The sequence below is a fragment of the Alligator mississippiensis genome, chromosome 13 (assembly GCF_030867095.1).
Source record: "Alligator mississippiensis isolate rAllMis1 chromosome 13, rAllMis1, whole genome shotgun sequence".
Classification (NCBI taxonomy): Eukaryota; Metazoa; Chordata; order Crocodylia; family Alligatoridae; genus Alligator; species Alligator mississippiensis.
In genome coordinates this window covers 50,034,714-50,045,313 of record NC_081836.1, presented here as the reverse complement: position 1 = coordinate 50,045,313, position 10,600 = coordinate 50,034,714, and the positions used below count along the sequence as shown (strand labels likewise).

At 48.5% G+C, this 10,600-nt stretch overlaps 1 long non-coding RNA gene across 1 annotated transcript; it reads right to left on the bottom strand.

The window, feature by feature from the left end:
* Positions 1–4,780: 4,780 nt before the first annotated feature.
* On the bottom strand, positions 4,781–10,101 carry LOC109284924 (uncharacterized). The gene is made up of 2 exons (XR_009456381.1): positions 5,388–10,101; positions 4,781–4,948 (listed from the first exon to the last, which is right to left on the bottom strand). It is a non-coding gene; the product is annotated as an uncharacterized LOC109284924 (long non-coding RNA).
* Between the last annotated feature and the right edge of the window lie 499 nt (positions 10,102–10,600).

Sequence of the window (10,600 nt, the reverse complement as noted above, 5' to 3'; positions counted from 1 at the left end):
TTGGTATCAATGAGATTTCTGTACAGATTGGATCCTAGAATATGGCCCTCCCTTTGGAGAGAAAAAGATATCATTTCCTTTACTCCTTTTAAATGCATGGTGGGATAACTTGTGTCCTGGCTCTGAAGCTAGCCAACCAAATCCTGGTTCTCCTGACAGCTGAAGTTTTGTAGGGCTAGTAGTACTCCAGGCTAGGGTAGATCTAACAGAACTTAATGGAGAAAAATTAAATGGAAAACACTGAGAAGGGACTGAGGGGAGAAAGGGTAATTCAACTTCAACAGCATTTTGGGTATCCTCTGTAAAATCAGATAATGATCCTGAGCTCTTTTTGTAAAGTGCTTTGAGATTTATGGATAAACACCACCATGCAAGAGCTAGACATCATTATTGCAACAATACCGCCAGTGATAACGCATCCCAGTGCACGTGATGCTTACCGGTGCTCCCAGCTGGTCCAGCACATCCGCAGGGAACTCCCACCAGTCTGGTATGCCCACACCCTCTGCTGCGGGCTGGTGTTGGGGGCAGGGTGCCCTGGGTACAGAGGGGAGAGACAGCATCTGAACTCAAAAGGGACAGAGAATCTCTTCTGACTCAAACAAAACACACACGCACACTCTGTTTAATTTGTTTCAAAATAATTAGCGAGTGAATTAAGTGTTCAGGCTGCTAATGAAGGATCCAGGGCCCTGCGAGGTGTGGAGAGTCTCCTGGGAGATGCACAGCTCACTCTATCTCCATGAGCTCAGTGTTGTCAACTCTCCTAATTTCGTTATGTGTCTCATTATTACAATTCTTCCTAAAGCCCCTGCTCCTGGGGTCACATGATGGGGAACGAATCTTGTCTTTCTGTGTGGTTACAGTCCGTTTCTGGCTCCTGTGGCTGTGGGGAGCAGCTCGACAATGTGAAACCTCAGGGCTCAAAAATCAAGAGGTAAATAAAAAATGAATGATTTTTAAAAAAAATCTTATAAATTTTAAGCCACTTTCCTGAATTATAGGGGTCTAAGTCCATTCGTTTGAGGTTGCACTTCAATGCTCGGTGAATTAACTCAGCACTTTGCAAAATATTGAGCCAACAGCACAGGTTAGAGCCAGAACGGTGCAGGCAAGTGATGTGAAAGCTTCTCTTCCCAGTTCTACCCAGCACCTTGCTCCTGACCTGCCAGACTGACCAGTCCTAGCTTGGTCGTCTGCACACCCTACAAAAGTCACATAACCAAGCCTGTCCCTCTGGCACTTTTCTGTCATGCTGAGGTCTCTTGTCACGCATGTGCCCGCTTGCACTTGTGAGCCACCTCGCTGCATCTCCACTGCCCACACCAACCCGAACATACACCCGTACAGCAAGTGTCTTGTCGGGGCCAGAATTTGAGATGCTGTGTTTGCAAGCAGTGAATTTTCTCCATGTTTATCCCCTGGAGGGGTTGTTTTGTGGGTTTATTGACTAAATAAGGGTATTGATTTGTTAAGAGCTTTTCTACTTCCTTTCAATGGGAAATATTGTTATCTCTTTCCTTTCTCTGCACGAGGTGAGAAGTTTTTAGTGACACCATAAATTTCCATCTTTGCTTTTCTCTGCTCGGTAAACAAGTGTTTGCCTGCCCACAGGGGTTAATTTGGTCATGTTAAATGCTCTGAAGATCCCTCTTGGGCTTCGAGCTTGTAGACTGTTGCTCCAAGGAAAAGTTACACGCTTACTTAAGAGGTACCCTCCCCTCACACATTCTGCCTTGTTACTCTTATACCTACCATCGTTGACAAACTCCAGTGCACACAGACGGCTACAAAATCAGGCTGTTGCAATCGCTCTTGTCTTATAGCACACTTACCTCATCCTTCTTTCTTTATCCTCACTACGCACAAGAGGCTCATGCTCTTCTAGGGCGTCCAGGTTCCTTGCTGAAAGAAACCTTTGTGTATGTGGTAGAAAGACCCCAAAGAGCCACTTCGTCCTGAAAAACATGTTGACAGCAAAAGAGGTGACACTTTTTCTCTTGCAGTCTCATGTGACTTGCAAACACAAGAAGCAAGCCAGTTACATGGTCTCATGGTAACTAAAAGCCAGAGTTTCCATGGCGGGGAAAAAGCACAGCCCTAGAACAATAGTTTTCATGCTGCAGGGGGGTAATGCATTATAAATGCTGTTGATCTTGGTTAAAAATCACATTTATTTGTTACCTCCAGCTTGCGAACAGTAGTAGTTACTGCTGGTCACTGTAATGCACCAGTTGTAAGTGCTTATAAATGAAACGGGCCCTCCCTCTGGAAAGTTGTGGTCTCGGGGAGGTCCGTGGGGCCTTTGACCCCCAAACCACTCCCTTTCCCGAGGAGAAATTCCAGATTTATGAGATAAGGTGTATTGGAACAAATTTCATTCATGTCCATAGGAAAGCTGTCTCTTCCCTTTATCAGGCCCACTGTTAATCTATCTTCACTAAGAGCTTTCAGGGGATGGATTTTATTTTTCTACCACTTCCTTGAAATCAGGCCTCCTTATATAAATGCAAGGCATTTACCAATGCAACCCTCTAGCCAGAGCAGCTCTTCATTTTCCTGCTGTAGGAATGAGCCATTCAGGAAGGAAGGGAAAGAGGATGCTTCTTTAATCCTCAGTACATTTTCACATGGAACAGGTCCTAGCTTTACTGAGTTCTCCTGTTAATCTGTCCACCTGAGCCCTGACTCAGAACCACATGTCTTCAGCCTACAGTAAGCTCCTCCTTGGGTTAATTCATTGCTTCTCAGGATTAGGCTGAGCAAGATATATCCACAGTCCAATAGTGAAACAACCATTTTAATCTGTTGGGATGCCAGATGAGATTACAGCAAGTCCCATTAATCTTCTCCATGGCTGAACTGTGAGCCATATCAGGCTTCAGTGGACTGTGCCAAAACTGGACTGTAAGCCATAGCAAGACTTAATGGACTGTGGGTTGTATCAGCAACATGTGTCATAACAGATCCCACTAGGCCATGTCAGCTCCATTTACCAGAGCAAGTCCCAGTGGGCTGTGCAAGAGTTGAACTTCACGTCATAAAGGAGTGCATTTCCAGAGCATTGCACAGCTATGCAAGTTCCTTTGATTCAAATGGGCAGCTCTGCAGCTCAAATTCCATGCAGCGCTTTGGAAATTCACCCCAGGCAGCTAATACATATGTTGCCTGTAAAGCAACATCAACTCCTATCTTGACTTAAGTCAGAACCAAAATCAAGTGTCCTTCTCTGCGACCTGTAACGGCGCTGTATTTCAACACTGGTCTCACTGAGTAGTTCCAAAACTGGAAGAGGCACCACATCATGTCTCCATGGGAGGCTGAGAGTCCAGATCACTGGGGAGTCCAGTGGACTAGATGAGTTTGACTAGGATCATGTCCTACATTAGTGTACCGTGATAGAATCAATGGGCATGCATGGCTGTGAAGGACAGCAGGACTTAGCTCAGTAAATCTGCGATAGCAGACATTGGGGCTGAACTCTGTGGACTGAATGCATCGTACAGTCCTAGTAGCAGGCACAACATGAATGAACAAATTGAAAATAATGTAATCCATCACCGTAAGGCTGTGCTGGTCCAATCTGATTGAGAAATGAAACAGATGAGCATATTCTAAGTTGCTATCCCAAGGTAGGACTTTGTCAGAGACGTTGTATGGGTCTGTGCTAGAAACAGCAGGAAAAAGCAGGTTCCTAAATACTGCCTGTAAAAGGAACAGAACAGCTGCTATGTAAACATGACCCAAGATTCGAGGGCCTGACGTGATCTCACTTCCTCCTGATTTACACTCGTGCAAAAGGAGAATCAGGCTCTTCCTGTGTACTTTGAACATATGTCACAGCAGATGCTAGTGAGCTGCACTAGAACCCAGTTGTGTGGAGCAGCAGGTCCGACTGGGTTTTGTCAAACCCAAAGTGTCACTGATGGCATTAATAAGCTGTTCTGCGTGCATTCAAAAGCACCTAGAGGATAACAGAATCACAAGCAATAAGCAACGCTGGTTTATAAAGAGCAAATCATGCCAGACAAACTTGATAGTGTCTTTTTGATCAAATTACAAAATTAGTGGATGAAAGGCCTCCAGAAGATGTAATGCAGCTAGGCTTGAGCCAAGCATTTGATATAGTGCCTCTCAAAATGCTGCTTAAGAAATTAATCCAAATTGACTTAGATCTGAGCACTATCAACACAGGCTGAAAGAAAGTCTGAAGGACTGTAAACAGGGAAAGTGGCAAATGGCAACATGCTGACGTCGGGGGAAGTCGCAGGACTGATGCTGGACCTGGATTTGCATCTTTTATTAATATGAGAGGAGAGGAAGAGTATGTGGCACACTGATACAGTGCTGGGCTTTGGTGGGAGACCCCCAGCATGCCCACAAAGAGGTGGAGACGGTCATGGTACTGGCAATTATTCAGTAGAGCAGGTGATGCTCCTTCCGCTGAGTGAGGAATGAACCAATTCTCCAGCCTGGGCTATGGGGCGCTCCGAGTGGAGGTGCCCCTTTTGGGTCTAGCTAGAAAACAGAAGTCTTGAAAACCTAGGGTCGATGAAGAACTAGTGGCATTTTTGAAAGGATATAGCAGTCAGCCCTGGTGTCCTGATCAGCAAACTCAAACTGAGGAATTACCTAATGCCTTCTCTCTACCAGTTCCCTGGGGGTTAAGCTCTGATTCTGTTTGGTTTATTTTAGTCTGTTCCAGTCCCTGTCTCTTTTCTTGCTCTTATATCTGTGTGGCAAACTTTGCTGCTGCTGTTAATGAGGAAGGCGACCGCAGAAAACTTGGAGAAGTTTTTATTAAAAATTAAAGGACTCTTAAGCTTTTTCTCATCATTCAGGTCTGACAGAGGTTGCTCAGTTCCTCTTGAAAAATGTCACACAGCTGTCACCTCTCCCTGCCAGACACTGCAGCAAAACTGGCCTTGACAGGAGCTGAACTCAAGACCTGTAGATCAAAAAGCACCAGGCAGGGGCTGACACGTGAGCTGAAGAAAAATCCCCATGTGTTACCTATCAGCAGGAGCACCAGCACCTCGTTCTAGAAACTTGGGTGCCCGCTGAGTGCATGTGTGCAGGGAGCTCCCGAGCAGGTGTTCTCAGGCCTTCGACTGAGGCCGTCCTGGCCTGATACTTTCCAGCTGTGCATGTGCAGCTGCCTTCTGGCTTTTGCCGAGGGGATAGGAGCATTTTCGGAAGGGCAAGAAAGGCCTTTCGGTCCTGAATGCTGCAGGGCACGTGCAGGGCAGCAGGACTTGCATCCGCACCAGCGGAGATAATGGGGGTCAGTGCAAAGCATTACTTAGATTTAGCTGGAGTAACTAGGTGACCAGGCCCACACTTTCCCATTCCCTTTCCCTGGTTGTAACCTTTGGCCTTGCACTCACCTATGAGGCAGCCTGTGCCAGTTTCTGTGCCAAATCCAACCCTGCAAGCCCGATCCTGCTTTCTCTGAAGCCAATGGCAAAACTCCCGCAGACTTCCTTGGAAGCAATTCCAGACCCAGTGAGTCATGTCTGATCATGCCATTAATCTGATTATTTACTGTGTGTGTTCTAAAGTCCTTGATTGCTTCTGCACCTAGAGAGATGTTGATAGGCACATAGTAAAAAGCAGTCACATCTGACGAAATAAATACATTCGTGGGTGGCTTTAAGGAAAGGTGCTTGGTCCTAGCGTACAAATACACTTTGCTGGTCAAGTACTTAATAATCCCCCATTTTCCATGCTGGAAGCCAGATGCCCAGGCTAGGGAAGCCTCAGTTTTGTTTTATTCATCATGAGGGAGGCTGGACATGGGTAATCCCAACACTGAGAGTCCCGTTCTTGGCTTGGGGAGAAGGGCTAAGTCATACTCACCACAAGCCTCAGCTGGGGCACTGATCTGAAGGAACCACTGTTGCAAGGTGTTGAATCAGAAACCCATGGATCCAAAAAAGCAAAACTTTCCTCCTCAAGCTAAGGGAGAATCTGGAGAAGCCATTGGTTATGGCAGCACAAAAAGCCTCTCTAGTCACCAGGCCACAGCAAGCAAGACCTTTGCAATAGCATGCGCCGTCTTTCCGTGCCAGGCAGGCACACCAGACACGCTCTGAACTCTAATCACTCTACCAGATACCTGACACATGGTCGCCATTTCACACAACCGTCGAGCCATCACCGTGCCACGAGTCTGCCGTGCAAACTTCACTCACGCCAGGCAGCTGTCAATCCAGCAATCCTGCCAAATAGCCTTTGTGACGGTCCCTGTGCCAGGTAGCCCTCCTGCTGGTCCCCCTGCTCCCAGCCCTGTGCCAAGCAGACTGTACAGGGATCGTGTGGCCGCCGTGATTCCGAGAGCGGGGCTGCCCCTGCTGCAACCCTCACCCCGGCTCTCCCTTGGCTTTCTGCACCTAGCAGATGTTTCTGCTCCCTCGGCCATCCAGCCCACCCTCCAGTTCCTATCAGCGCCACAGCCTGCCTTCCTGAACTCCCGGCCAGGCAGCCATCATCTGATCTCCAGTCCGGAGCAGGCTGCGAGGGGGTGGCAAAGGGAAATCAGGTTTGCTTCTCAGATAAAGCCCGGGAAGGATTATGGGCTCTTTAAGCCTGTCGACGCAGTTGTGTTGGCTCCCTGTGTGCTGACCCATTCGTGTGCTGTATTAGAATTGTAGAGTAATAAATGAACAGTGGAGGGGTTTGTAATGATGATTAGGGACTGAAATTGGCTCAGATTTACAGTGTCACTCAGGAATGGAGGGAGAGGGGGAAAAGCATTCTGAGCGGCCTAATGGATCCATCAACTCGTTTTGGCGGCTCACTGGGCCGAGCAGGGTCACCAGGCTTTCCGCTGGCAGCACAAAGCACTTCAATTTTGTTAGGAAATGTATCAATTTAACTGACTTGAGCAGCACACTGAAAAACCTAATGAATCTGGACTCAATTTTCCGCCACACTGCTTCTGCGAACTGTCGGAAACAATGTCTGTGGTCGGGGGTGAAGGCTGCCTCCGATAGGCTGCTGGGTCTTCCCTTCCTCTGTCAGGGTTAGTGGAGAGAAACAAGCCTGCCTCCTGCAATCCAGTGACAGCCACGGACCAGGCGCTGCCACTCTCCTAACAATGATGTCATTAAAGGTAAATTGGCCTCTATTTCAGCAGGATGATAGTGCTAATTGAGTGGGAAAATATAATATAGGGAGCTGTTGTCTGCAGTTAAAGGGAGGAGGGGGACAGATTAAATGGCCTACAATAGTGGGTGTCAGGCATGGCAGATGTTGCTTTCTGCTGATAACTGCACTGACATATCTCTAGCTTGTCAAGGCTGGGGTTTTCAGAGAGACTTACAGCAAAAGGCAGCAGATGGCCCTCCTGAATGGGAATGGAGTGCTTAAACAGCCTGGTTGCTGAAGGCAGCGAGTTTGTAAATAGAAGAGTCGGAGGTGGCTTATTGATCCCGCTCACTGCCCATGAGCGCGGCTAAACGACTGGCAATGAGGAGGGCCCCAAGCAGCAGGAGTCATGTTTCTCCAAGGGTGCGGGCTCCTCTCTCCGGAGCGACAAGGGCTGGGTGAGCCGCGCGCACGGCCAGCGCGCCTGGATCAAAGCCCTTGGTAACCAATGCGAGCGGCATTGGAGATGCACTGCCCTGAAGTTGCAGATGGCATGCTGCAAAGCAGCACCTCAGCCCCTTCCAGCCATGGAGAGCCGTCCTGAGTCTCTGTGCAGCACCCAACCAGCCACACACACATCACACCTTCCTGGAACAGCACAAAGAAAAAAGGCAGCAGCCCACCCCTCAAATGCATGCATGTGCATGCCCACCCCTTCTCTCCCTTAGGAGAAGAGAGAGCACAGGGACAGCAGCCTCCCCTCAAATCCCACAGAAAACCCCTGCACGCTCCCACAACCACCCTGCAACATGTCTACAGCCTCGCACCCCTTCCAAGCCCACCCCCGCAGCACCCTTGTCCAAAATATGCCAGAAGGGTCCATGTGTCCTTTTTGATCATGGTAACAGTCTCTCTGAATACATTAAATCACTTTAACTGTGATATGCGTGATCTTTCAATGGAGGAGCATATTAAATAGAGAAGTACTGAATGTTAACAAAAGATGCAAATCCTCACAACGAATATCTTAAGTGCAAAAATGCATCTTAAACATCTGTAAGTTTTTGGCTTGGATTTCACCCTAGTCTTCTTGCAGATGGATCTTCACTGAATTCTATGAGCTGTCTCCTAATTTAAAGCCAGGTAGCTGATGGGAGTCTAAGACCCTGGTGTTTCAAACCGTATGCACAAATTGGAGTGGGGGGGTCATACGTGTGCTATGAACAGGCTCATGTGTTTAGATGTACATGTGCCGGTGGCACGTACAGTGTCGGAGGGCATGCGGGAGACCTCCTGTAATACTCCCCATAGGAAATCCCATATATATGTCCTGCAGTGATGTCACTCAAAAGCAAACAGGCCGCACAAACGATTACCCCCAAGCTCCTAAGCACATCTAGTGATGGTGAAAACATGCAGGTGAGCTAGAAAATCCCCCTCCTATGAAATCTAAGAAGCATCACCATGCACAGGGAAAGCATGCAACTTCCCTGCGCACACAAACACTCGCCCCCAGACTCCCACACCCACACGCGAGATCACTCTGACACGCTCCCTGTCAAAGGAGCACCCATGCAGCTGCAGTGGTGCCGGGCTCAGAAATCACACAGAAATGTCATCCAATCGCGCAGCCCGAGCCCCAGTCCCCGTATGCGTGAGCTTCTCCCTGGAGCTCTCTAAATATAAACACACACATGCACCCTCTTATTAAATCAATCCAAACATGCAAGCATGGCCTTTCACAAAATCACACAGAGTCTGGCACAAACACTGAGCTGCTTGCAAAACGACATAAATTGAGTCTGTATACACAAACACATACACTGACGCAGCTGGAGAAACACATTGCTAATATCCACATAGACAGAGATTTACCACCAATAGCAGCACAGGCCTCTTTCCTCACACACACGCCACCACTAATGTAGTCAAACACCCCGGGACGGATCCTGCCCACGCTGGAGTCGCCAGAGCCATCTCTGCAGAGCTGATGCAGAGGCTTGCATAGATCAGCCAGCCTCAAGCCGAGAGGCTGAGCTCCTTCTTTCTGCCTAGTGTAAAATAGGACTGAACTTGACTGACTAACCCGAAGTAAAACTGGGGAAAGACCCAGAATGCAGGCAGGGCATAACCAGATCTACCAGACTGTTGCTAATGGTGACAGACCCTATGGGGAGATGGCATTGACTCCGAGGAGTACGGGGAAATGCACAGACATCACAGACCTGCACACCAGACATATCACATGCACATGCATCCTTAAAACACCCAGCCCTAGGCAGACCCCAAAGTCAGACACGCATCCTGCATGATTGCAGGTATACAGGTGCATCCCATATTCATTCAAAGGGGGAAAACACTCTGCCTCCCAGCCTAGGGAAAAACCATCCAAATTGGCTAACCTGCTGGGGTTGTGCCTCCGCAGTTCAGAGGCATGTGTGCAGAGTAACACCTCCATCGCCCTGATTGGAAGCGAAGTGCATTCTGCACAGGCGTCCCTGTATAAGCAGACGGGAAGCAAGGCGGTGTTTGGACTGAGAAGAGAGACTGTAATTGCAATATTCTCCTCTGCCGTGTGTAGGGTCAGCAGGTTAAACTCTGCTCATGGATACACACATCCATGAAATCAGGGGCAGCTGCACCTGATGTCATACTTTGACCCTCCAAATAGTTACCTAGGAAAACCTACTGATTTCAAGGGGTCTGCATGGGGGTAAGTTAAAACACGGGTTGGCCCCTTTCTTGGTTCCCCTTGGAGTCAGCTTGGAAGAGCCCACCACAGCTCCTGTGTCTTGTTCTCAGCCTGCTTTCCATCTGCTGCTAAGGAACAGAGAAAGGAAGATGCCAAGCACGGTTCCTGTTCACACCAATTGAAAGCCCCAGTGCTGGTGGGACCGGCCCAGGGCTACCAGCTTTAAGGAAATTTGAACGTGAAGAAAACTAGTGCCTGGGTTCTCCTACCTCCATGAGCAATCTTCAGCCTCCAGCTGGTCACCGTCTCTGTGCGGGTCAAACTAGTCATCCACTCCTGGCTGCTGGTTCTCCTGGTGGTGATTGCACACGTTTAGTACAGCACAAGGAACAGGCTTCTGCTGCCATCTAGACTTTTCATTAGGAGAAACAAAGGCTTCCCTTGCCAGCCAGGTATACCCAGGAATGATCTGGCCCTGGGACCAGAAGCATTTCCTCCTTTGGGACAAGGAAGCTGTAGTTTCTTCTGTTCATCCTCACTACAATTTCTCTTCCTCATGGTCTTTCCTTCACCACTTCTAAGCACATTGTCTTTGTTCCCCCTCTCTTGATTCTCCTCCTCCTGACTCTCTCTGCCCTTCTTCTCCTTTCCTTTCCCCATCCCTCCCTCTGTCTACCTTTTCCATCTTTCTCTTCCCCTCCCCAACACTTTACCTGTATTCCTGTTTCCCATCATCTTCTGCTGCCGTCCTTTAGTGGCGCAGAGCAGCACCTGGAGACTCAAGCTTTCTACAACACTGGCTTCCTCGTTGTTTGGTCG